Below are 27391 nucleotides of genomic sequence, written 5' to 3'. Positions count from 1 at the left end.
CATTCTAGAGAAAACGCCAGTTTGGAATTTCCATATTTAATACACCCCCACCCCCACCAATAAAATATAGGTTATATGATTCTAAAGTTTTCAGCTAGAACGTTTTTCTTTCATGGCAGAAGAAAACTGCAAGTTATTGTAGCCCATGATGTGTATTTAAGGAGAATGTGGGGTAACATAATTTCAACTTATTTCTAGACTAAATTAATATGATTATATATTATTTCATACCCCAAGAGAAAAATTATTTTCTTGTAAAAGTTGATTTCTCTCCCAAATGAACTGAACTGTGAGTTATTTTGATCAATATTTTCAACAAAAACCATTACTAGCCAGATATTTTAAGGAAATAGGTAGGTAAGTAGGTAAATAAGTAGGTAACTTGCAGGATATGTGCTGTGGGTTCATTGCCTGTTGGTTTGGATTTGGGGGGAAGGGAGAATCAACAGTAATTACTCATCTACGCATCTCATCTAGAAGCATACAGCCATTAAAATATTTTAGGCTAAGCTGTATAGACAGATCACCACTAAAAAGTAACTAAATATAGCTTCCCTCTAGAAGGAAAGAATTTTAAACTATAAGAAAGTATAAGACCTGAATAGGTGAGGATGTTGTTGAAGAAAGACTCAAGAACTAAGATCTTAAATTAATAGTGAAGTATGTGCTCTAGAGGGCAGATGCAGGTGCCCTCCTACTAAGGCATATTCAAGAAATTTATCACATAAACTTACTCAAGATGAACTGAGGTGCTCTCCTTCAAATAGGTAAATGAGAGAATTAGAATTAAGAAGTGTGTTTTTGCTTACATTACTTGTTTAGTTTCTGCCAGCTAACCCAACAAGTGAATTGAAAGATGTGCCTCGGATGATGGAAAATTGAATCTGTAATATGTGATATGATAGTTCTTAAAGTGCTTTGCTTAGAAAAAAAAAAAAAAAGTGTGGAGATCCCAGCCCACTGGAATTGGAATCTTAAGTACAACTACTTAAGACCGTGCTAACCAGAAAAAAAAGTGAATTGATGAGATACTTATGAATGGACGATGCCAGGCCCCTAAGGAGAGATATGCCTGCAGAGGGGCCAATGCTCCTCTAGCCAGTGTGAGGGGGGTCACTCCCCAGGAAGTGCCCTGTGAACCAGAAGAGGCTGACATTAATTTTCTGTATTGTGATCACTTGAGTAAGTTTTTTGTCCCTCTTTTTTGCCATATCAAAAACCAAATAGATGCTCTGCTAGTAAAACTGACTACATATAAATTATCTGATAATTAAAAATGTATTCAGCTAAAATAAAACAGTGAAGAACACATTGAATAAAATTACTTGTAGCAAATACTGATGGCTACTGTACTATATAATGTAAAGGGTTACTAAAAATATTAAGAAAGTCTCAAGAGTTTCGACATGCACAAAATGTATAATAACTGATGTCTATTGAGAGAATGGAAATGTTGTCAACATTGGGAGTAACAGACATAAATGATTGTGCGATGCTATTTTCTTCTGGTGAAAAATGAAGGAGTTATTTTGGCTCCATCAATTGCAGCAGAGAAAAGTGGTGAATAAAAAATGATATTCTAGAAACCAATTTGTCAATTCTTGTCAAGAAAACTTATGTAGTAATTGCCTTTGGCCTGCTAATTTTATTTCTAGGAACGTACCTAAGAAAAGAAATAGTAATAAAAGCAAAAAAAAAAAATATGCACAACCATAGTCCCTGAAACTCACAGATCTGTGGTCACCCAGGCTCTATCCCTACTAGCTCCTTGGCTTTAGGAGTTACTGCTTTCTGAGTAAGCCTCAGTTTCCTTATCTGTAAAACATGATAAGGAGCTCTACCTCATTCATGAGTACTGAGATGGTGTATATCAACCACTTAGTGCCCATGTGCTCAATAAATGACAGTGGTACAATATCACTAATGTATCTCCAGCTGCAGGGAAATGACTATTAAGTTTATTTGACAGATCAAATTGATGGAATAGCACATGCCTATTAACATTGTTGTTTATAAAGAATAGGAAATAATGTATAGTATTATTATATTAGAATGTTAAGTTAATAGAATATATCCAACTGCACAGAGAGGGTGATTTGTGATATTTAAATGAAAAGAAAAGGAAGGAGGGAAGGAAGGAAGAGCAAATGTAGGAAACTAAGTCTAGAAAAATGTCCTGGAGGGAAATATATCAAAATGTTAGTGGGGCGCCTGGGTGGCTCAGTGGGTTAAGTCTCTGCCTTCGGCTCGGGTCATCATCTCAGGGTCCTGGGATGGAGCCCCATATCAGGCTCTCTGCTTGGCAGGGAGCCTGCTTCCTCCTCTCTCTCTCTCTGTCTCTTTGCTTGTTTCTCTGTCTACTTGTGATCTCTGTCTGTCAAATAAATAAAATCTTTAAAAAAAAATGTTAGCAAGAGTTATTTGTGTTGGGATGAAGGTTATTTTCCCTCTATGTAGATGAACATTTATTGAATAGAAGAAGATTAATTTCTAAAATGACAGTGTGAGTTCCTCAGATCTGCTCCCCACTGAACAACCATGACTGATGGAAATGATAGAAAGAGAACCATTTAAAATTTCTGCAAATATTCCTGGGGGCATCAAGCTAATGAGAAAAATATTCAGGAAAATCTATTTGATCTCAGTAATACAGGAAGAGTCTGTGGGGCTTGAGCATGACTTGCTCCTTCCCTCCTCTGCCATAGCTCAATGTTATAGAAGGTTTAGTGTGGGTCAGTGTAGCCAAGAACACACTTTCCTTGCTTCCTCTCTCCTTATCCCTCATGTCTCTCTTGATGGTGTTGGTATCTCAAGTGGGGCTAGGACCATAGCACATCTCCTCCCCATCAGCTTGGTGCTGCAGAGGCTGTATTCTGGTGAGTATGGCTAAGAGGATGGGGGGAGGGGGCTTCCTCTACACACTCCTGTCTCAAGAGGTTCCAGGTATTGAAGGCCAAGTATGGGGGCCCCAATTTACCTCACTTAAGCTTAGCTGTGGGGCAGAGGTTCCACTCTGGGAGAGCTGATGGGCTAAAAAGTTGAGAAGACAAAATGCTACTGTTCCTGTTGAATGACCTCCTCATAAAGCAGACTGTAACTCCAGCTCTGGGGTAGAAGCTCAGAGATTCTGCTCAAGGAGGCAAGAGCTAGATCATAATAATAAAGATCTCCCAAAGCTCTCCCTAAAGAAATAGTTTTCTATAGAATAAACAGCACGGAAGTTCAGCCTAATGGCCCACTTGTAAACTATGGAGATTTTGGTGATAAGATCCAAGAGTGGGTTGGTAAGTCCATGACATCAACAGACTAAATCCTCAGCCACCTAGTTCAGAGAGAAGCCGAAGAAAAAGACAACTAAGAAGAGCTCTCCTGGGTTCCAGAACAAGCCTCAAAGCCTGGCCTCAAAATGTACTGCTTCAAAGACATCTGAATGTATCCAGACCAGACTGCAGAGCAGTTTATGACCCAGAGAATTGTTCAAAACAATAGGGCAATCATAGAGCAGTGTATGGAAGCCAACAGCTGGCTGTGTTACCAGAAGACACAAGTAGCTTAACCTGAGTCAGGGAAAAGGCAGTCAAAGATCTTGCTAAGACTCAGTAGTATGAGTAGATCATAGTCCCTAGATCATAGTCCCTAGTAGGGATTATGATCAAGGTTGTACCTCCGAGAAGCCAGGAGCAGAGATTTCATACTGAGAGGGATACAGATTTCTTTCAACTGGGCCGCTAAACAAATAAATGAGCAGAATACTATAGCAGTAAGCCTGGCAGCAGGCGGGTGAAAGGTGCTGTAACCAGAGCTGTGAAATATAATTTTAAAAATGTCCAATTTTTGACAAAAAAATTTGAGAAATGCAAAGAAACTGGAAAACGAAGCAAAAGAAACTGCCTATAAGAAGGCTCAGATGTCAGACTTAACAGACAAAAATTTCAAAGCAGCTATTATAAACATTCTCAAGAACTAAAGGAAATCATGGCCAAAGAAAAAATATGTCAATGTCTCATCAAATAAAAAATATCAATAAAGAGACAGACATTCTAAAAATAATGGAATGGGAATTCCAATGGAATTTCCAGTGGAAATTCAGAGTATGATAGCTGAAATTAAAAATTCACATAGGGGACTCAATAGGAGATTCGAACTGGCAGAAAAAAGAATCAACAAACTTGAGGATATATTGATAGAGATTATGCAATCTGAAGAACAGAGAAAAAAATGAAGAAAAATGAATACACCCTCAGGAGAACCACTAAGCTCACTCACAGGCAAGAGTGCCACAGTGAAAGGAAACAGAAAAGTTAGAGAAAATAACCAAAGGAAACTATCTAAAATCTGATGAAAAACACAAGCCTCTATGCCTAAAAAGCTCAAAGAATTCCCAATAAGATAAACAGAGAGAGATCCACACTTAGACATATTATAGAGAAAATAATGAAAGCCAAGGATGAAGAGAGAATATAAAAAGTTAAGAGGAAAACAACCCATCATATATGACAGAAAAATATCAAGAAAAGAATTCTTATTACAGACAGTACAGGTGGGAAGCAGTAGGATGATAAAAATTTCTGGAAAAATAAAAGTTACAGGAATCTTCTACCTGGAAAACTATTTTTAAAAAGTGAGAGCGAATATAAAGACATTCCAAGACAAACAAAACCTAGAAAAATTACTGCTGGCAGAACTGCCTTACAAGAAATACTAATGGAAGTTCCTCAACTAAAAGCAGTGACTCCAGACAGTAAGTAATTCAACCCACATGAAAAAACAGAACTCTAGTAAAGGTAATTATGTAGATAATTATAAAAGACAGTAACAATTACATATTTCCTCCACTTTCTTCTTTTAATTGAGCTAAAAAGCAATCACATAAACATGTATGTAATTGTTATTGGCTTACAGCATATTTACAATTATAGCAGGAAGATGGATAGGAACAAAGATGTGTTAGAATAAAGAAATGACACCAGATAAATGAATCCATAGAAGCAAATGAAGAGATCAAGAAATGGGAAACAAGAGACTTTAACAAATTATACAAATATATTAGCTCTACTTTCTCTTCTTAGCTTCTTGAGCAGTCATAAAATAACATAAAAGAACAAGTATAAAAATGTGTTGTTTACTTGCACCATATATTAATGGTTGGTAATAATAGCACAAAATGTAGGAGAAGGAAAAGAGCTGCCCAAGGTAAAATATTCTGTATCTCATTTGAATGAAGTTAGTATAAAAATGAAGTGGATTCTAATAGTTTAGGTATATATGGTAAGTCCTAATGTAACCACTGAGAAACACTAAAGGAATAGTGAAGATACTATTATGAAATAAGTAAATCATTTTGACTTGGGGTAGGCAAAGCTCTCTTGGCCACCAGAAGCATAGGCAATAAAAGAAAAAATGGACAAATTGGCCTTCATCAAGATTAAAACCTTTTGTTTCTTAGAGAGTACATCAAGTATGTCAAAAGACAACTGACACAGTGCTAAAAAAATGTATTGCATGGACTCATATTTAGAATATCTGAATAACTCTTACAACTAAATAAGACAAATAATCCAATCAAAAATAGTCAAAGGAATTGGATAGACATTCCTCCTAAGAAAATGTGCAAATAGTCAATAAGCACATCAAAAGATGTTCAACATCATTAGCCATTGGGGAAATGCAGGGTACAGGAAAAACCATGAGATACCACTTCATACCTACTAGGATGGATTTAATTAAAAAGTCAGGTAATAATTAATGATGATGAGGATGTGAAGAAATTAGAACATTCATTCATTGCCATTAGGGATGGAAAATGATGGAAAATAGTCCAGTTCCTCAAAAGATCAAACACAGAGTTACCATGTTACTCAGCAATTCCACTCTTAGAGAGAATTCCTCCTCAGAGAAATGCAAACCTGTGTCCTCACAGAAACTTCTATGTGACTTTCCTGAGCAGCATTATTCACAATCGTCACAAAGTTGAAACAATCCCAAGTCCATCATCTAATAAATGATAGAACAAAATGTGTGTGTGTGTGTGTGTGTGTGTGTGTGTATGCATGCATGCCTGTATGTTAATATATGATTCCATTTATGTGAAATGTCCACAAAAGGCAAATCTACTGAGACAGGAAGTAGGTTAATGGTTAGCAAAATGAGGAGTCACTGTTAATGTTTATGGGGTTTACTTTGGGGTATGAAGGTGTTCTAAATTTTATTGTGGTGATGGTTGTGCAACTCTGGAGATACTAAAAACTATTGGACTGTACCCTTTAAATGGATGGACAGTATGGTATGTGAATCACATACCAATAAAGCTGTTACATTTAAACAAACACATAAAGTGTATTAAATAAATATAACCCTATGACAAAATGTACGCAAATGCACAGACACACAATATCTTCTCTGTAGATAGACACTATTTCATAAGGTTCTTCTAATGTTTAATACCATAATTCTATGAGAATATTAAACTGAGAAAAAGATTTTTATAATGATAAATTGAATATAATCAGGTAGCAAATTATGAAGAGACCTTAAGAATGAGAAGGAAGTAGTGAGATCTAGGTTTTTGCCATGTTTGGGGAAATACTATTCTGGGGAAGATAAAACTTGATAGAATCCTTAAGGGATGTGATATTTTATTAAGTAACAGGTCTCCCATGGATAAACGTGTTTTGCTTTAAAAGGGCCCTTTTTCTTAAGGAGCTGCTATTTTGTCAGGCAATGGTCAAGGTGGTTTATATACATTAATTCTCACACAACAAATTCTACCAATGAGACTGTGAGAGCTTTGTAAAAAGGTAACTTTGTCACCTTTCATAAAGGTAGGATATGGCGGAATAAAGACAGGAATGCTTATTACACCATTTTCTGTTGATTATTGTGATTTAAAACTATGTGTGATGCTTCAAATTTTCTTAAAATGCTTTTTGCACATCACTCGATTCAAAGTGAAGAAGGGAGAATTGAAATTCAAGAAGTCATGAATTCATGAATAAATCCTAAAGGACCCAAGGAAAAGTTAAGGTTCTTCAAATATTAAGCCTTAAAATGTAGCACCTTAGGTCCCATTAACAACTTTTCCAAGTGAAAGTAATGCATTTTTTAGTTCTTCCTGGATAATATCATTAAACATTTTTATTGCTCATTCAATTCTTTATAAAACGTGATTTCTTGAGGCCAGTCAATGGAAAAATCTTGGTCATATTTATGAAGAATCTTAAGGGATTGCTTCTCTCTCAAACTTGAATGTATAACACATCATGAGCAGTTTCTCAGCTCAATTCATTGTAGCAGTGTCCCTTCTGTAAATGAAATGTCTTAATAGAAACAGTACTCCAACACTGCACAACCCTTAGGCTCTAGGTTAGATTTTAAAGGAAGAAAACATCAGGCTAATGAAGATTTTTTTAAAAAAATTATTTAATTGTTTATTTTTGTACAGAAAAATTATTGTTTTTACCTAATGGAGAAGCAAACTGGCAACAAAATTTTGGTAAGATTTGTGTAATTCCAATTGTAAGTTAGGTCCCAAAGTAATAAATATATCGGTCATAACCTCCTGCTTGTGTGAGCCCCTTAGAATTCCTTCCATTGCAACTCCTGATGAGGTCATCCCTTTGCAAACATCATTTAACCAGCATGTGGTGCTGGGATACGTTGGGTTTTATTCAGACAGTTTCAGATTTGGACAGGACCATGCCAATTAGAGGTGAGAGAAAGGGTGTTCTCCAATTAGAATTGCCAAGGCTGAAGCAGACTAGAACTTTATCTTTAGGGATTAATTAATTTAATGTGCTACAAATTTATAGAGTTGGATCCATTCACCCCTGCAGAACCCCAAATATTTCCCAGATAGGCCAAATGTCCAACATGTCTTTGAGAACAGACATGGATGTTACATGACAGCTGTTTATGTCTTCTGACTTAAGGGGGAGATCTTTTGGCTTTGCAATTTGGCAATGATATATACTCTTTGGCCAGCAGAGCAGATCTATCGGGGATTAAGATGAAAGGTAGAAAGAGTGAAAGGTAGATCATAGGGAGCAATCACAGGGTGATGATACATCAGAGCAGGAAATGCTTATTTAAATAAATGAGACACATTAATGGCTCAAACGTCATTTGTGGGAATCTCCAACCAAAAAGGATTTTAAACTCTAAGATAGATTGAGATAAAAGCACATGTGGCTTTAAAAAAAAAATGCATGGTCACATAATTACAGTCTGAAACCTCTTATTTAAAAAAAAAAATATTAGCTAAGGAGGAGGACATTAATTAAGACTCCTCCCACACTAAAATAAATGCTATAGAAAAGCTTAAGACCTCCCTGAGTTTCAGTTTCTTACCTATAAAAATCACAGTACCTGCCAATTTGAACAGTGACCTCTAAGACTTTTTTTTTCCAAATTAGTTTCTATGATTCTAAATAAGATAGACTTATTGTAAGTTGAAGGTGTCACATTTAACAGAAGTTTACGAATTCTGTTAAGTAATGAAAAGACTTCAGTTACAAAGGAATGAATCTCTAAGGGTGAACGGACATGCAGTCTGACAGACACACATGTGTGTGGTGGGGGGAAGACTTCCCACAACCCTTAAGTCATACTGCCATTTTCCAAAGCAAATTCTAATTAAGAATTCACAAGCTTAGATGAACTTAAGAATCTGGGGAGCTTTAAAAAATCCTGATATCCAGGCACATCTCAGATCAATTAAATCAGGATCTCTGGTGATGGGATGTACCCTTGAATATTCTTTAGCACTCCTGAGGGGGTTCCATTGTGAGTCATGAGTACTGCTGCCTCGTGCCTTCACGTTGCAGAAAATGGAGACCCTCATAAGCTGAACGACTGAGTTTAGCTCAAGGAGTCCATGATGAAGCCAAGAAAAGAGATTCAGTTTCCCAACTCTTCATCCTGTTATCACCACTACATCCCATCTTTCTGTCTCTCCTCGCTTCACGTGGTCGCCTTCCACTGGCCTGTCTGTGGTTTTATTTTCAGATCCCCCATTCAGCACTTGCACACACTGTGTATCAAAGTTGTGAGCAGCCTCTCCCAGGGTAATTCTTGCATATCCCTTTCCCTCTTACAAGCGTTAATTTTCTAGGCTTGTTTACAAGTGACCCAAGTTCTTTTACCTTATTGATGAGAAAATTGAAGACCAGAGAAGTGACTAACCTATGGTCATTTAATCCGGCAAAAAGCAGAGTCCAGAACTGAAATTGCTTAACATTTCATTCAAATTCTTTCCAGTCTTTCAAGACTCCACCTTTCATGATGGGAGGGTCTTGAAGGAAAGACTAGTACCCTTCGTCAAGAAGCCAACACCTTTGTCCCAAGAGTAGAGAAGCTGAATGAGGACCAGGCAGGGGCTACACTTAAAGTAACTATCTTTTTAGGTCAGAGGAGAGCCCAAGACACTGTTGCAGTGCAACTCATTAGTGCATACTGGCTCAGCTGGTGAGGCAGAGCAACTCAGCCCACAGTTTCCTCTGTGTGGGGTTCAGCCCAACCTTAGAGGCTCTGATTTGTCCTTGCTTTCCCTTATATCTATTCTCCCTTCTTAACTACTTGTCTTCTGGGTTTCAGGTTCCAGCATGAGACACAGAAACAAGAAACAATAGCATCAAGTAGACTATGCAACTGTCTCTGGCAATTGTGTAAATTTCAAGTCCCTATAAGGAGCGCCTTTTAAAAATAAACAGACACACAGACACAGACAGACACAGACATACACACACACACAGGGCCATGTGGTTATCAAGTTTGCATTTTCCAATTTACTCAAATCTAACTAATAATACCCAAACTTTCCAGTAACATTTTTCTAATACCCCTTTGACCATTTTTCTGATTTGCCATGCCTTTGATTTCCATGATTTTTCCATCAAGGAAAAAGGATGTTTATTGCTAATGTTCTCATTTGCGCTGCTGTTTATTCTTTAAGACTTCAATCCTTGACTCTAGAATGCAACAATTCTTATATCTCTTCTTATCTATGTAATGACTAAGAGAGTTAGGAATGTAGTAGAAGCTCACTTAGTAACTGTTGAAATTAATAGATCCTTAGTGAAGGTCCACTGTTTATATGTTACTATGCTTTTTTAGTTGGAAAAAGTCTGGCAACATGCTTTCTTCCATAGGTTTTAAACAAAGCAATAGCATTAATTTTACTTTAAATAGCTAAATAAAAAGCAAATTTACTTTTCTATTTTGGCCATCTTCTTAACACCCAGAGACCTGGCTGATAATTTTGTTAACTAGTTGTAGAAAGACATTAACTAGTTGTAGAAAGACATTGCAAACTCTTAAGCACAGTATTTTTGAATAGGAATATTTTATACCTAATGACTGAACATTAGAGAATAGCTCTCTTTGAATAATTACTTTAGTTTTTTATTTTTAGAGCAATATCAATTATCAGCTTTCAAAAACGCACATTATGATAATACATTATAGGCATACGTCAGTTAGCTTTGCTTTTGAAGTCTAAAATGATAGACTTGATTTTTAAAGTCAAAACCTACAAACGACTGTCTCTTTACATTTAAAATCAGTGTTTGCAAATGCCTGTATAATTTTTCTGTGTATAGTTTTAAATAGAGAAATTATATGTTATAATTCATCTATCATAACAGAGAAATATATAAAATTTTAAAACTTGACCCTTGAAAAACAAAATAACTTCCCCTTAAAGGCATAAATTTTTTTAATTTTAGTATATGATTAAATAAATGAAGCCTCATTCCATATGTAAAGTTTTGCAGTATACACAATTTTTACTTCAAGGTATAAAATTATTACATTAAAGCATGATTTTTTAATACCCACATGATATTTTATATCATGAATATAACAAGTTTATCTCCTATCATGGGCAATCTGATTACAAGTAATGGTTCAGCAAACCCTCCTTGTTCATTAGTCTCTTTCCCATAATTTTAATAATCATCACAGGATAAAAATTTTTTAAAGTGAAGGTACTCAAAATAAATGTGCATTTAAAAACTTTTGGTACATATTTTCTGCTTTTTCTTAGAAAGGGCATACCAATTATATTTTTGTCAATAATCTATCTTCCTTTTTTATTTTGCCAAGTGGATAAGCCCAAATTATACACTATTGTTATTTTAATTTGCATTTCCTCAAACCTGCAGTTTCAAGGACAATAAATATTTTTATACCTTCAGCTAACTTGTGCTTTAATGAAAGATGCAATAGTTTTCATTAGACTTTATCAGCTTTCTTCTACGTACAACAAGTAAATAGTGAGAGCAAACATTTTCAGAAGAATAAAAAAGAGCATCATTTTGAAATGAAAAGAAGCCCAAGAAAGTAGGAAAATATCAGAACACTTATGCTTCCCCCACCCAAAATTATGGTGGACAAGGAGGAATGAGATTTGCCTAAAGTGGTGATTAAGTTGCTCTGGGTATCAAATGGAGAGTAAGACTGCACTAACAGCTTTGGCTGGAACTCTGCAAGTGTTAGATGCTGTAATTGACAAGGCACTAAGCCAAACATTATACATCCAAGACTGATAGAGGATGTTACAGTAGAAACTGGAGAAGTCGGTCGATATTTTCACAACTTTGTTGAGCTCAAAATGAGATCCCTGAAGACAAAGATGATGATTAACATAACCCCATTATGATAAAAAGGGAGAAGGATGGCAGATTACTCAGAAATTATACATCGGTCTATTCTGATCTCATTTGGGAAAGAAATTGTACAAGCCTTTTGAGCGATCCAATAAAGCTATACTTAGCAAGTCTATGGTTTGATGGAGACCAGCCCCATGCTCTCATTCCTCGGCTCATCAGAATCCTTTGAGGCTATCATTACTTTGAAGGTGCTAAGCTATTTTCAGAAAAGAGGAAGCACGGAGTGTGTGTTCTTACTGCTGAGTGGAACTCAACTTGTTTGTGTGGGTTTGGAGCAGATACCGTCTACTGAGAGGAGACTGCATTGTAATCATGTACAAGCTGCGAAGGACGTGGGCTCTTCAGAAGTGGTTTGTATGAGAAAATTCTTTTCGACTCTCTAAAATTCTGGTGAGAAAAATCTCCCAGCCAAAGGAATTGACCTTCTATAAAAAAAAAAAAAAAAAAGAACTTGAGAACACGGCAGTTTTAAAAAGAATGGGCTAATTCAGCAGATGGGCAAGGTGGTTTGTGGGCAGTCTAATCTACAGTTTCTCCAATATCTCTGGGGACCCCTGAGAGGCAGAGTAGTCTTGAGACTTGATTATTGCCGAAACTTCAAAGCAGGGGAAGGAAAACACGAGAGGGGAGGATTTAAATAGCAGAAGAGAGACAACATATAACAATAACTCTCACAGGAAGGCTTCCAAGAACAGTGATCGCCTACCCACTCTTCAATCTCAAGTCTGAGACTTTCTTACATCTGAGGTCCCCTGGGCACACAAAACTGGGCAGAAAATTTCTGAACAATTAGTTGCTTAACATTTCTTTCCTGACATGCAAGGAAATAGCCAGACAACAACCTATCAATTACTGCTTTAAACCTGGCTAGAAAAAAAGGAGCGCAATACATGTCATTAGCTCTCAAATATGCAAGTCAACAGAGGGAAGTCCTTTTGTATAAAAGAAAAGAATGTTGATAATCTGAAGATAGTATGTGCACCCCCACTGTTCCATGGACCTACACTTGGCCAATCTAGCAGATCTCTCAGAAACAAACAAAACAAAACAAAACAAAAACACTTCATTATCTGGGAATTGATCTGGATTGCATCTATTATAGATTTTCTGTCCTAGTTTAGATATAATTTCCCGTAATCCAAAGCGTTGTGAAACTGAATAGCTATAAAACATTTACGAGTACTTTGAATAATCCATCCTGCCTGGGAAAGTGTTTCCTGCCTTTGGTTGAATCTCTGAAACTGATCAGGGCATCCTTGGACACAGGGTCGACAAGACCCCAAGTTGCACCTACATGTCCGGATGGGTGCCCCAAACTTATATTTATTTTCAGAAACTAGGGATAATAAGTTTCCATTTTATGAAGCCACAATCCCACTTGTGGGAGATCACTGAGATCAAATGTACTGGCCCTGAACAAGCTTTGGCAAGCCTCTGGGAAGAACATGTCTTTTCTTTGCTAGTTGAGTATGTTTCCAAGATAATTCCTTAGTTCAAACGGGGTCATTCAACCATAACTCTTCAAGGTAATTTCTTTTAATAACCCAAATTTACCTTTTACCTGGATATGCCCAGCTCCTAGTTCCTCAGATAGTTTAAATATTGTATAATGGATAAAATAAAGAAATTATGGTCACTGTGCACAATCTCACATCAACACCCTTTGTGAGAGGGTCGTGATAGTCAAGAGGTGACATAGTAGGTAAAAAATGGGAGAAGAGGATTTCTCAATATTGCTCTACTCCCCAGTAAATCAATAATGAAAGACTTTACGGTCAATTCAGAAGCAGAAAAGCATAGTTCCACAAGTAAGAATGTTTCTGTAATTAGGCAAATCCGGCAACTGTGCATGTTTAATTCCCACAAATATTCTACCCCATCTCAGCATGGAGAATTGGTTTTCCTATCTTCATACTTTCACATGACATCTCTTCCTATGCTATGTCTTAAACTAAACATTTTCTCATTAGATTGCCATGTGTGTTTCTTACAACACAACTGAATTATAACCAGTTTGAGGGCAAGCACAAGTTCTCAGAGCCTGCAACAGTGTTCTCTGCAAATGGCAAACTTTCATTGAAAAATTTTTGCTATCTCACTGTTACAATTTTATGGATATCGAATGGCTCACCCTGTTCTGGCACACATTTGAATATTTTCCATCTTAAACACATTTTCCATCCCAAACACCAGTTACACCACTTGATTTCCTAACAACAAGGACTTCATTTCTTTAGGTTTGGAAGCTTCTTGATCTTTAACCATGTCCCTTTAAAAATGCAAATTTCACCTGGACAGGGTAAACTCAAGGTCTCCTCCTATGGCAATGTGTGTCTGCTCTCTCAAGGTATCTCTCTTTTTTAGCTCCTTGCTTTCTAGTACTTTCTTCATCTATTATCTGGAAAAGAGATGCAGAAGATAATATAGATATTTTATTTTCCCTTGAAATCAACTTAAAATTCATTGCCAGTTTGTTTGAGTCCATTAAGTCAAAGAATTAATTCTAACTCTTCTTGAAATTTTTGACTTGTAACTTTGATAGAGGCACATACGTGTTACTTAAAAAAAACAAATTCTACTTGGCCTTGTCTAAGTCCGGAGTCATTTCACTTAGGCCCAGGGTTGCTTATTTGCTTAGCTAGCTTAAATAGTGAGTAGCCGAAACGTTCCTTCCCTAAAGGCGTCACCACTTGAACAAACTTGGTGTTCCTTTTTGGTATTTAGGGGTTGGGAGAGAAGCATTAATTTTTATAAAACAAGGAAGAACCAAAGATTCAACAAAGTGGTTATGGTCTTTGCCCCCTATTATGTATAAATATTCAGACTTTGAAAGAAAAGAGAAAATTTCACAATTTTCAAAAATTTAACTCCAACTGTTGTAATCCACAAGGGAAATGTCAGGATTGCATCAGATGAGGAGACCTGTTTCTAATTGAGAAAACTCTGCCCTCATCACCAGCCCTGCTGTCTGCGGATTAAGCCTTTTAAAGTTTGGGGAAATTCACTCCCTCGCTCCTCACTTCTTTTTATGAAGTCTTTAAATGTTCTCCACTCCTTTCTGGCTCTTTCAAGAATAATTAGTACCCTCATCAATTTCCCTGCCCTTGCCCGTTTGACAAACAAGTGCCATTTGAGTGAAATGTTTGCATTCTTCACCGAGCAGAATTTGGGGGCAGTTTCTAATTCTATAGATTTCACAGCAGTGATGCTCCCAAGAGAGTCATAAATGAAGCTGTGGTAATTCAAGCAGTTTTTTGACGACCAACAGTGTTGTGTTACATCTCTGCATTGGCCTTTCATTTCAGTGATTAACAGGTGTGGTGCAGGAAGCCTTTGGTTTCAACTCTGCCTAATTCAACAGCCTGTTCCTGCTTTGCTACTAGGTCTAAGAAACAATCTCAGGCTTCTAGAAGGGTGACTCGACTTCTGTATTTAGATTATATCAGGAATAATTCAGCTAGAAAAATCAACACATAGATCCAAGTTGGCACAATTTCTTGACCCTTTGTGTTTGCAACTGTATAAGTAAAATAACTTTTTTCCAACTATGTGTCTAAAAAATCTTTTTCTATCAGAACAACATAATAAATTATGGTTGTTAATTAATAAGACCATCGTGAATCATGAGTCTAAGGACAAGCCATTTTCTTGGATTTCTTCTTTTTTCTCCAAGTGCCTACATTTATGCAATATCATTCCAGATACTTCTTATTTTGAATGATGATCAGAAAGGAGTGTAAGGATTAACAATAATAATTCACATTACTGTTTGTTTTCCATAACAACCATAGGTTGGGGGGCTAACAGAGAGTCTGTGAGGGGATAAGACAACTCCATTAACAGGTTTTCCTACCAGTATCGATGTCACTCATCAACAATGTGTGAAGCATCTCCTGTCTGTGGAGTATTTCAGTTGGCTCTGGGTGAATTACCCATTGTTTTTGCCTTTTTGAGAATGATACATGAAAGAAAGTGTAGTACAAATAGCTAAATGGGTCGGGAAATTACAAATAAAGGGAATGGGATTTGGGAGCTGAAACTGTCAGGAAAGGTTTTTTGACTTTGAAGAAAGTGAAAGGAAAGCCATTGAAGGCAAGGGAACAGAAGCAAGAAGGATCAAGTCTGTATGGCACACATCTAAGGCTGAGAAGCAGGACATCATTCAAGTGCTCTGGAACCTGCTAGAGTTTCTGACAGGTAGTCAAAAACTCTAGTTTCTTAATCAGAGGCCTGATGCCAAGAAAGCTTTCGTGTCCATCATTAAGGCAATGTGGTTTACACTTGATGGTATCAGTCTCAGCTCCCTTATGGAAGAGCAATTGGAGATACACAATCAACTATTAGTAAGAATATGAATAATCAAGGAAGTTCTGAAAATATACTAATTTTGGTTCATTTTCCTGGAATTGACATTAATTAAAACAGACGGCAATTAATGAATTAGCTTGAGTTCTAAGTAACTTCAAATATTGTTTCCAAAGTCATTCCAACTATCCATGTTTCCAAATGATTCACTTTAAATAATTAGGAGGCAAAATTATTACCCGAGTTGTGATCGAATCCAGACATCTAAGACAGGAAACCTACAGAGCAGGTTATTAACATATTCCTTATCAAGACACTTAAGACCCTGGAAAAATGAGGGCTTCTTATTCACAAGTTTATGGATTTCACTGGAACCAAGGATGACCTTGTAATCCCGTCAGTCAGTCTTCAGAGACATCTCACCAACAATATAAGTGTTGGAAAGGAGAGTTGTCATTATAAGATCTGGACTTAGAGCAGGGATTTATGATCACTACAGTGTTCATGATATGCATTGCAGTGTGAATTAGGCTTTGATAAAGTTTGACATTCACTGGAGGATATTTTAAAGGCAAAACTTGGCTTTAGTTTTAGTCAATTGTTTCTTCGTTATCTAAAACAGAAGAAAGCATTTATCAAGGCATCAATCAAAGTTTCAGATGTCTCAGAATGTAAAATTATTTAAGGGGACTCAAGGGAGCTGTTGCAAACTGTCTACCTAAAATGACTTCAATGTTATTTTTAATTTTAATTTGAATACTAAAGTTATCTGATTATAGCAACTTTGTGTTATACTTACACAAGAACAGATTCATGACCCTGCTTTCAAGCTGAGTTTAAACCTTAGAGAGACTCCAAAGTATAAATAAAACATTGTAATCAATACCACCCTTTTGACAAAACTCTGGGAAATAAATTAGAAATTCCATTCTTCTAAGATGAAACATAAACTAACAAGATTTTCTAAATGTAGTTTACATGATGTATTTTGGCTGCATCTTTGGTGTTGTTTTCAGAACATAGAAATTATAACTATAGCATTCTGAATTAAGAACACTGAATACTTTGAGACTACTAGGCATACTTCCATGGGCTACTACTACCTTTTATGCATTACTTTCATGTGGATTCATTCCTTTTATAAATATTTATTTAGTACCTATTACGCATCAAAGACCATGATAGAGGCTAGAACACAAAAAGAAATGGAAGAGAAATCTAATTTTGCAACTATCCATTCTCCCATTATCTCAAGGAATTCCTTCCAAGATTATATAGAGTGTTTGGCCTGTGATTTGTTTGTTTGTTTTCCCACATAATCCAAAGAAAGTTTCAGTTACATGTATGGATGGTTAATCTACGTTGATTATTAGCAGAAAGTTAGAAATAACCAATACATCTCCCTATCCTTTTAGGATTGGTGTTGCAAGTAGCGTGCTTTAGTGAATTATTGATCTTTAAGGGGGTAAAGGTCTTAAAAATAGTTTCTAACTCAAGAAAAAGATCGTACCAGACCTCAGGATGTCATAAAAGAAAGTACAGAGCTTATAAAGAGAATGAAGGGGCTGAAGTAAGGCAATGTTTATCTTGATTCCGGGAATCAAAAGGAAGAAGACAAAGAATGCAGATAAGGATACGCATGTGGCCAACGTTGAAGCCACTCATCTTGTAAGAGTTTATAAAATCCTATAGAGAAATGGTGTGAGCATATGTGTGAATTAATCATGTTAGAATCTTTGTCAGCCACATTGCATGTGGACAGAAAAGCCAATCCAAATGAAACCGACAAAGGAGAAGGGAAGCCAGTATTGCCAAAATTCCTCCATGTGGTTAGCAAGGCATGGATATCACCTTTTATGACAAAGGTGGATTATGTTGTAAATACTATCCACCAAGTATGGAAGACAAAAATGAACCAACAGAAGTACTTACAATGACCCCCACCATGGCTGCCTATGAAAACTGCAGATGTGTGATGGTCAGACGACAAATGAAGACAAGTGAGATAGGAAATGTGGCCCTGGGGGAAACAGCAAACATTATGTTTATCCATATGATGATAGGTTTTCAGGCTGTGAAACATGTGGGCAAAACATCTGAAAGCTTAAAGTGCAGGTCTGGACAGGAGGAGTAGTAAGGTTGGCTTAGACAGGTAGATCTGGGAATGATCTGCAAAGGAGGCTGTTGTGGCTGGGAGAGTACAGGGGTCTGCCAGCAAGAGGGAGGCCTGGGCGCCACGTAACCCAGGCGCAGAGCCAAGTTGGAGCGGGTCCCAGACACAGACAGAGGAAGGCTGAGGTGGGAGTGTAGAGGGTACCTAACTGGCGTCTGGAGTTTCAAGATTCTCTATCTGTACTAATCCTGCCTCTCTCTATAGTTAGAGGGTTTGTAATTCAGAAGCTTAAAACTAGCAAAGTAAAAAAAAAAAAAAAAAAAAATCTAAAAGCAAAAAGAAGAAAAATGCTTGCAAAAATGGAGACAAGCAAATATAATGGTGATATTGTCATATTGTCATGAAGCAAACACAATGAGGATGGGCAAATGGAATGACCACGACATACATACATTTAGGGGACTTCACCTGTTTTTTGTTTTTGTTTTTGTGTTTTTTTGGTATTTTGCTTACAATGCCTTACTGTGCCACTTAAAATGTGTGTTTGATTCAGGTTTTAGATGTACTTGTTTTCGCTGACATTATGGTTTGGTATCATGGATCAGTACTTGGGAATCGAATTCCTCCACTCTGTGCAGAGCACCTTGCTGCTTTCCTGGTAGCACAGATTACTCTGAGGGATTGGTAGTCTGGCTGAGATAAAGAAACACTGAGCGGGGGTCAGAAATATACATAGTTGAGGACTAAACTGTGAGTTACAAGTCAGTTGCGGTTACAGAGCTGCACAATGGGCAGGATCCACAGGCTACAGAAATACAGGGAGGGTACAAGGAAGAGGAATCTGAGCCGGGATTTGAACGATGGGTAGGGTTTGACCAGACAGGAAAAGGAGAAAGGCATTATTGGCATGAAAAATGGCACAAAGATGGGATCAAATATGGACTATTTGTGGTTTGGTAGGGTAACCAGGCTCTCAAACATAAACAAAGTATGTTTGAAAGTTGTGGGAACTAACGTTTTCCAGATGAAGGAGAACTTGGAGAGCTGGAATGAGGGATGCAGATTTTAAGCTACATGTAGGTGACTTGCCTTTGTACTGGGAGGATGAGGTCAGATTGAGGCTGCTCAGGTTCCTGATTTACAGGTCCCATGCAGCCTGGAAGAGATGAAAGCCGGCAGGCGCCCCTTCCCACACCGCAGCTGATGACGAGCCCGCTGTGTCCAAACTCCAGTCACTACAGTGGAAATGTTCTCCTGCACGAGCAGCTAACAGCTGCCCCGAGCGCTGACCACCAACCTGTGCCTCCTCCTATCCTCCGAAGGCTGTTGGCTGTGCTTACAACACTCAAAGCAAAGCCTGTGCTTAAGACTTGGCAACTGTAGGGTCTGTGTTGCATGAGAGTTAGAAATTTAGTTCTTAGCACAGAATGCTGCACAGGGTAAATGGCAAAAAATGGACCATGTGGATTCTTCTTTCCCTGAAGCCCACACACCCTAATTTCTCCACCCCACCTCGGATTTTCTTTCCATGATTTAAATGCTGTTACATACTTTTATTTTTTAAAAACTGCTTCTGGCTACGATCAGCTGAGGTGGTTTACTGAGAGCGACTCCCTGAGCCCCAGCAGGGCATCACCTGGGAACTTGTTAGAAATGTACATTTCTTGTCCCCACCCCAGGCCCGCTTAATCAGAAATTCAGTGAGTGGGGCCCAGCCACCTGTGTTTTAAAGAGCCAGCCAGGTGATTCTTATGCATGGCAAAGTAGAGCATCACTTCTCTGCAAGACGCGTATCACCCAGGGCCTTTAAGGTCTATTCCTAACCTACTTCTCCAGCCACGTTCCATCCTGGCCTGCAACCCACCCCCCAGCCCAAGTGCAAGTGTATTGCAGACACCTGCACCATTTCCAGCCTCCTAACCACACCAAACTCTTTCACAGATGCTGGAGATCACGTCCCTCGGTGGGGTAACCCCCTACTTCTCAAGTTCACCCTCAACCTCCTCTGGCTGGGGCCAGGGGTTACTCTCTCCTACAGTCCCAAAGCCCTGGCTAACCCTGCTAATCATCACAAAGAACTGAAGGCTCTGTTTATGTGTCTGTCTAGGTTAAGGACAAATCTTGCATTTAGCATTGAATCCTTACCCATGTAGGAGAGTCAGGATGCTGATCTACCTCTCCGAGTTCTGCTGACCAACTGGTGTTCTTGGGCACAAGGCTCAGTCCTCTGCTGCCCTGCCCTGATTATTTCTGCATCTGTAAAATAAAGGAGCAGATTAAATTATCCCCAGGACAGTTAACATTAGAAATCTGCATTTCCAACCAGCAGCCCAGGGACTGGCATGCACTCTCTAGTTTGAGAAAGACTGCCGATGGACTCCCCGCCTAAAAACATGAGAAAGCCCCCAGCTATGTATTTAGGAAAATTTTAATCTTCCTTTACTCTCGCCACTAAATTCCTTTGGGACCAGCACTCTGTAGAGTAAGCCAGCCCAGGGTATCCTCCGGGCTGTCAGCTGAGAACTCAAAAGGTCTCCTCTCTCGGTCTTTGGAGGCCTAGCAGAGACCTAGTCTGGAAGCTCCTTAAAGTCATCAGTAACTTGGAGAAACAGCTGAAGTATGGCCTATGCAGGAAGGGAGAAATTAAAAACTAATAAAAAATATGTTGGACACATTTCTGTTTGTTTGACTAAACAAATTAAAAAACTGATTTCATAAATCAATAATCATCTATTCAAATAATCAAAATCGTTCCCAGTTAAAATGGCAGAGCCTCTCCAGCCCCAAGAGCCCATGAGCCAGTCCCCTGCTCCCCTTTTTGCAAAATGGTAAACACCCAGGAATGCATATGTAGGGACTCTCAGCGGGTTCTTTTTCTTATCAGCAGCGTCTGCCTCAGTGGCAGAGACAGACCACCCACAGCATCTCGAAGTTGCAGTTCGCTACCAGCAATGATTTGGTTAACCTTTGATTAAACATAGGAATGTAAAGCATGGAGAGGTCTGGAGCCCGACACAACCCTTTGACACGGCGCTGTCTGTCATTAACGATCATCCGCCATGAGAGGTTCAGCTTTGAAAACGAAATGAGACGACTCCAGTCTTCAGCCCTAACCCTGCCCTCCTCGCCAGCTGAACCCTGCTGTGTTTGGAGACTTCCTGATTTACGGCTTTGCCTTTTAACTATGTTCAGGCGAATGGGAGCTGGGGGGGGCAGGGTAAAAGAGCCCAGGGATCAAGTGAGTACAAACAAGGCATCTCAACTACCATCAAGGGAAGCGACTTTCTGCTCCGAAAAGTCACCAGGTCAAAAGAGCTTTATTCCCACTGTTGATTTAATCTTCCTCCCTTTCTTTTTCTCTCTCTCTCTCTCTCTCTTTTTTTTTTTTTTCTTTTTCAAGCTAGGTGTAAGAATTTCCTTGCTGGGACATCATGCAAGAAGTATTTAGTATCCTTTTTCACTTCCTTTTAAAAACAACAGCAATAATGTTAGAGTTCCCTGGAGTCCCTCCTGTGTCTCAAAGGTTCTTTTCCTGTTAACAATAAATCAGCGTAGCCGAAGGCTCCACAGTTTATTCCGCATAGAGTGTGGTGTTCAGAGCGGGCTGCAATACATGTGGAAATGCTTGTTGAATGAACAAATGACCGCATCTGCCTCTTGGTTCCATAGCTGTAGCTTGTCCTAAAAGCCAGTTCTAAACAACAGTAAAATCACAAGCAGTTGACCCAGACCTCTTCCTGTTAACAGCTGACATTATTCTTAGGTTCACTTCTCTCTCTTTCTTTTCTCTCTCTCTCTCTCTCTCTTTTTTTTTTAGCTCTTGAGTCTATGCCTGTTCCTGGATACCCCACCCATCCTAGCTTTTTGGCTAATTGGACTTGGAAATCGCTCTCAGCCCTTGCTTTGGCGGACGCCTGGAATCGCAATGTCAAGAGATTCCTACTTTCTGTCTGCCTCCCTATCATCCTTCAGGGAGGCCTACATTTTCCATCTACCCAGGTGAGAAGTGCTAGAACGAACTGTATTTTCTTTGGATCCTTCTCATATACAGAGATGTTTAGCATAATTCAGTCATTTTTATTCTGCTCACCAATGTGATGACATCATATCACTGCCATGCAAAGACTTTTCAAGTGTAATAACCTCCGTAAAATTTGTTTCAGGTAAAGGAATAGGACATTACCGCTGTAGTTACTACATCAGCATTACTTTGGGAACTAGGAGACTATTAAAGATTAAATCAACCAACCATTGTGCTGGGCAATTTTATTTTATTTATCAATAGACATACCATTTAGCATGAAACAGACACTGTTTTAGGTACTTCATAAGTATTAACTTATTTAGTTTTCAAAACAATATGAGAGATAGGTACTCTGATTAGCTCTGTTTCAAACTGAGGAAAGTGAGACACAGGGAGCTAAGTGACTTACCCAAGGTCATTCAGGTAATGAATGGCAAAGTTGGGATTTGAATCCAGCCAACCCCAGCTGCAAAACCTGTGCTCAGGGCCATTTTACTGTGCTGACTGATCACTTACCTCCATCTGGGATTTCTCAAAGAAACTTAAGCTACAGATATATGATAATTCAATGATATCATTATATTATCATTAATCATAAAATGGGATAAATAGTTTTATTAATGATAATGGATTAACAATAAGATTAAAAAGATTCTATTATTTGAGGGTATGATCCATGTTCTGTTATGTATTATACCAGTTTTGATATTCATGTGAAAATGAGATTGCTGATATTTTTGCTATAATATATAAACACTGTAACATCGGTATTTCTTTTTGATTTTCATATATAAAAATATATCTAACAGAACATTTGCCATTTTCAAGTGCACAATTCAGTGGCGCTAATTACCTTTCTAATGTGTATAACCATCACTTTATCTCTAAAATTTTTCATTATGCCAAACAGATACTCTATACCTGTTCTGCAGTAATTCCCCATTTCCCCTTCTGTAACAACAACAACTACTACTTCTTCTTCTTCTTCTTCTTCTTCTTTTAAGATTTTATTTGTCAGAGAGGGAGAGAGCACAAGCATGGGGAGCAGAGGCAGAAGGAGAAGCAGGCTCCTTGCTGAAGGGAGCCCAATTCAGAACTCAACCCCAGGATCCTAGGATCATGACCTGAGCCAAAGGCAGACATTTAATTGACTGAGCCACCCAGGAATCCCTGTAACTTCCAATATACTTTCTGTCTCAGTGAAATTGACCCTTCTAGATAGTTCATGGAGGTGGAATCCTTTTGTGTCCTTTTGTGCCTGGTTTATTGCAGTCAGCATATTTTCAAAGTTCATCCACAAGGTAGGAGAACTTTATTCATTCCATGACTGAACTAATATTCCATTGTATGGTTATACCATGTTTTTGTCTATCCATTCTTCTGTTGATGCCATTTAGAATGTTCTGGGCACTTTTTCACTATTGTCAGTAAACACTGATGTTCATGTTTCTGCTGGAGTCCCTGTTTTTAATTCTTTTAGAATAGCTGAGTCATAGGGTGGTTCCGTTTAATTTTTTGAGGAACTGCTAACTGTTTTCAATATCTGATGCTCAATTTACATCCTTATCAGTGACACACACAGGTTCCAGTTTCTCTATATCTTCAGCAACACTGGTTATTTTCTGGGTTTTGTTTGTTTAATAATAGCCATCCTAGTAGGTGTGAAGTGCTATCTCACTAATATCCAGTTTCCTTTTTTATTCTTGCAAACTAAAGACTTGAAGGGTCATATGACTAGCTGTAGCTAGTAGAGCCTGAGCAGACCTGATGGATGTCACTTATAGGCCAAACATAAAAGAGTGGCATTGGAATTTTATGGCTCTCTTCTGCTTTGGCAACCCAAGATATGGTGGGTTGTAGATGGGGCAGAAGTATGGTGCCCAGCCTGTGTCCTTGAGTGACAATGTGGAGCAAAGACCCTCCCTTAGGTGGCCTGTGATGGACAGGTAGCATGTGTGACAAATCATCTTTTGATGTGAGAAGTCATAGGATTTGGCACATAGCACAGTTACTTTCAGAGTGTGGTCCCTGGACCAAGAACATTAGATTCATCAAGGAACTTACTAGAAATACAAATTCTCAAGTCCCACTCCAGAATATTCTGTCCAAATCTTAGAGCGGGGAGACAGCAGTCTGTATACTAAAACCTCTCCAGGATATTCTTATGCAAGATAAAGCTTGAATACTACTGCTGTGGCATAATTTAGCCTATCCTGTCTCATACTCGGTGATTTTTTTTTTAACTTGCTGAATAATGAAGTATAGTCTTTGTATAAGAAATGGTAAAAGTAAAACTGTAACTGCACATTTTCATCATGATCTTCTTTACCATTTCTACTACTACCACCTTACTTAGACTGTATTGAGTTTGGCTGTGGTATAGGACATGTGAAGAGGAATGATGGGAAAGAAGATGGTGAATAAAGGTTTGGGCCACGCCAAGCATGATGCATGCACAGTCACTGCTCACCAAGGGAGGATTCTCTTCCACCGGCCTTCAGCTCTTTGATACTTCTCCATTGGACAAATGCAGAAACCCCCTCACTCTTTCTTCTGTGTTCAGTGTTTCTCCACTCTAGTTCCCCTATGTGAAGTTTGCACTAACCTTTCTGAAGTTTGGCTCTGATTACATCATTACTCTTTTTAACAGCTTGATTGTGATGTAATTCATCTCTAGGAACTTGGATTTAAGGGAAGGTTTCCACATTACGAGGACTGATAAGAATGGTTCACTGTGGCTAAACTGTTTGCACAAAGAATGGGCTTTATGCTGAACTCCTGCTTTCCTTTTGGGATTCTGAAATGTTCATCCATTCTAGGCAGAGTGCCTGGGTGACCAGTCTCCAGTAGAAACCTGAGTCTCTGATGAGCTTCCCTGCTAAAGATCTTTCCACATGTGTCATCACAGCATCCAGCTAGAGAAATTATGGATCCTGCGTGACTCCACTGGGAAAGGACTCTTGGAAACTTGCACCTGCTTTCCTCTGCACCTCTTCTCATTCACCTTTTGTTTTTGTTGACTTTACTTCGTCACCTCGTACTGAACTATAAATCACAACTCTATGCTGTGTTTGTCGCGTTGCCCTGGTGAATTGTGGAACTGAGGGCAGTTTTGAGGGTCCCCAACAGAACCTCCAAATGTTAGCTTCCTCTAATTTCTAACTGATTGCTCTGTTGTTTTTTGAGGATGCCTTCAGGCATAAATTGCTGCATAGATTCACCCAACTTTTTGGCCTCACCTGCCTAGGTCTCCTGTTGCACTGATCAGAGAAAGGGGTGGGACTGGGTCGTGGTTAAGATACTATAAACTACAAAGCATAAGTGACTCTTAATCTCACAAAACAAACTGAGGGTTTCTGGGGGGAGGGGGGTTGGGAGAAGGGGGTGGGATTATGGACATTGGGGAGGGTATGTGCTTTGGTGAGTGCTGTGAAGTGTGTAAACCTGGTGATTCACAGACCTGTACCCCTGGGGATAAAAATATATGTTTATAAAAAATAAAAAATTTAAAAAAAAAAAGATACTATAAACTCTTACTGTTCTTAAGAGCTAGTAGATTTTCTTGAATAAGTATTTCCCCATTTAAAATTTCCAGAGACAAGTGGTTGCTTTTAAATTATTATTTATAATTGAAATGGTTACTTCACTGGGGAAATAGTTCCTGAGCTCCTTCATACCATCATTTTGGAAGTCCTATTTCTGATCATATCATTATTTCATCCAAAATTGTCAAAAATTCTCTAATTTCTATCACAATGAAAGCTATATTCCTTAGCTTGATTTTCAAGGCCCTTTATAATTAAAACCCACAGGGTGTCCCCGTAACCATAGCAGGATGAGTCCCATGTTTCTGAAGCATATCTCATGCTGTTTGCTCTGTTGAAACTTTCATCTCCTTTCATACCATAACATATATGCACATTCTTTATCATGTCAATATAAATACCCATTTTTAAATTCTTTGTTCATTTTCCAGCTCACAGTTGCCTCCTCCTAAAAAATGTGTTAGAATTTAAAGACTCCAATCACTTTATATTTTTCTAATTGTGGACAAGTATAAATAGATGCTATCATTCACTGCAGATAGCACAATAGCTGCCACATACGAGGGCCTTCTGGAAATAGTTCCTGTTCCATGAACAAATGGCTGAAGGAGAACAAATCATGGCCAAAAGAATGACAAAAGTCGGGACTTCACTGTTTAAAGAGCACTTTCTCACATAGGCATCCCATTCACTTTTCCCAGCAGCCAAGTCAGCTGAGGTTGTCACCAACACGCCCATGAGGAAATTAGGGCTTTTACGTTTAAGATTCCTACCTAAGATCATACCAAGATACTGAGTAGCCATTGCAGATCTGAGTTCAAGCCTGTGCTCTTTAAGAACCAAACTCTTTCTGTAATGAAAGGAATCAGGAAAAGAAAGCGCCTTCTACCACGGAGCCTGCTCATTTTTCAATTAGAAAGGAATACGGGCAGTTGGACAATAAGGACAGAAAGATAAAGAGACCCCTTTCTGACATTTTTTGCTTAGATATCTAAAATGTAAACTTAAGGCTTCAGTAATGAATGTTGGTTATATAATAGATAGGAACAAAGTAGGTCTATTCTGCACAAAAATGCTCTGTGCTAACCTAACCACATGGCCATTTTATTACAGTGACTATGTTGTTTGGAAAAATAACTCATTCCACTGTAGATTAGAGATAAGTGACTGCAGGATGTGGAGCAAAAAGGGGAACTTTTTCTGTGTGTATGAGCAAGGCGAAGGTCGGTCAAGAATGGCCTGAAGAGAAGGATTTGAGAAGGAATTAACTTCTGCGTGCCGGTGTATATTATTTAAAATGGTTTGTCACCTTTGTTTTAGTCACTGAGTCACCTGTGTAGCCATTCTTTCACAGCCTTTTACTGTGAGAAAAGTCCCATTTAACAGACCCTCAACAGATTTTGTTCATCATCCCACTTGGCATTGTGTCTGATTCCTCCACTTAAACAGGAAGTTATCAACAGAAGGACTTGTTTTTTTTGTAGGTTTTGACTAAGAGGTTGAAAAATATATCTTTCTCCAGCATGCTCAGAGGCAGAACCAATATCATTACACAGTACCTTCTACCACGAACCCTGAACCTTCAGCCTCCCTGTGCCCATTTCAAAATGGGCATATTATTATATATGTATTGCCTTAAAGATTGAAAAAAGTACGTAAACATTTCTAGCAAAGTGCCCGGTGCATTAGGTACTCAAGAGGGTTTAAAAAAAAAAAAGAGAGAGAGAGAGAGATTTAT

The 27391-nt window shown here is 38.3% G+C and overlaps 1 long non-coding RNA gene across 2 annotated transcripts in view; it reads right to left on the bottom strand.

Moving 5' to 3' along the window:
- The window catches only part of LOC309859394, a 197161-nt gene extending 176796 nt beyond the window's left edge, over positions 1 to 20365 (bottom strand). The window contains exons 1-3 of one of the 2 annotated variants that reach the window (XR_014308661.1): positions 20230 to 20365; positions 13957 to 14064; positions 1016 to 1132 (exon numbers count right to left, since the gene is read on the bottom strand). This is a non-coding gene — a long non-coding RNA (uncharacterized lncRNA). Of the gene's footprint in view, positions 1 to 1015; positions 1133 to 13956; positions 14065 to 20229 lie in introns of those variants that run through there. The other variant, XR_014308660.1, reaches the window with a different exon arrangement.
- Between the last annotated feature and the right edge of the window lie 7026 nt (positions 20366 to 27391).

This window comes from Mustela nivalis (genome assembly GCF_964662115.1).
Source record: "Mustela nivalis genome assembly, chromosome: 2".
Lineage (NCBI taxonomy): Eukaryota > Metazoa > Chordata > Mammalia > Carnivora > Mustelidae > Mustela > Mustela nivalis.
This window is presented reverse-complemented; position numbering and strand designations above follow the sequence as displayed.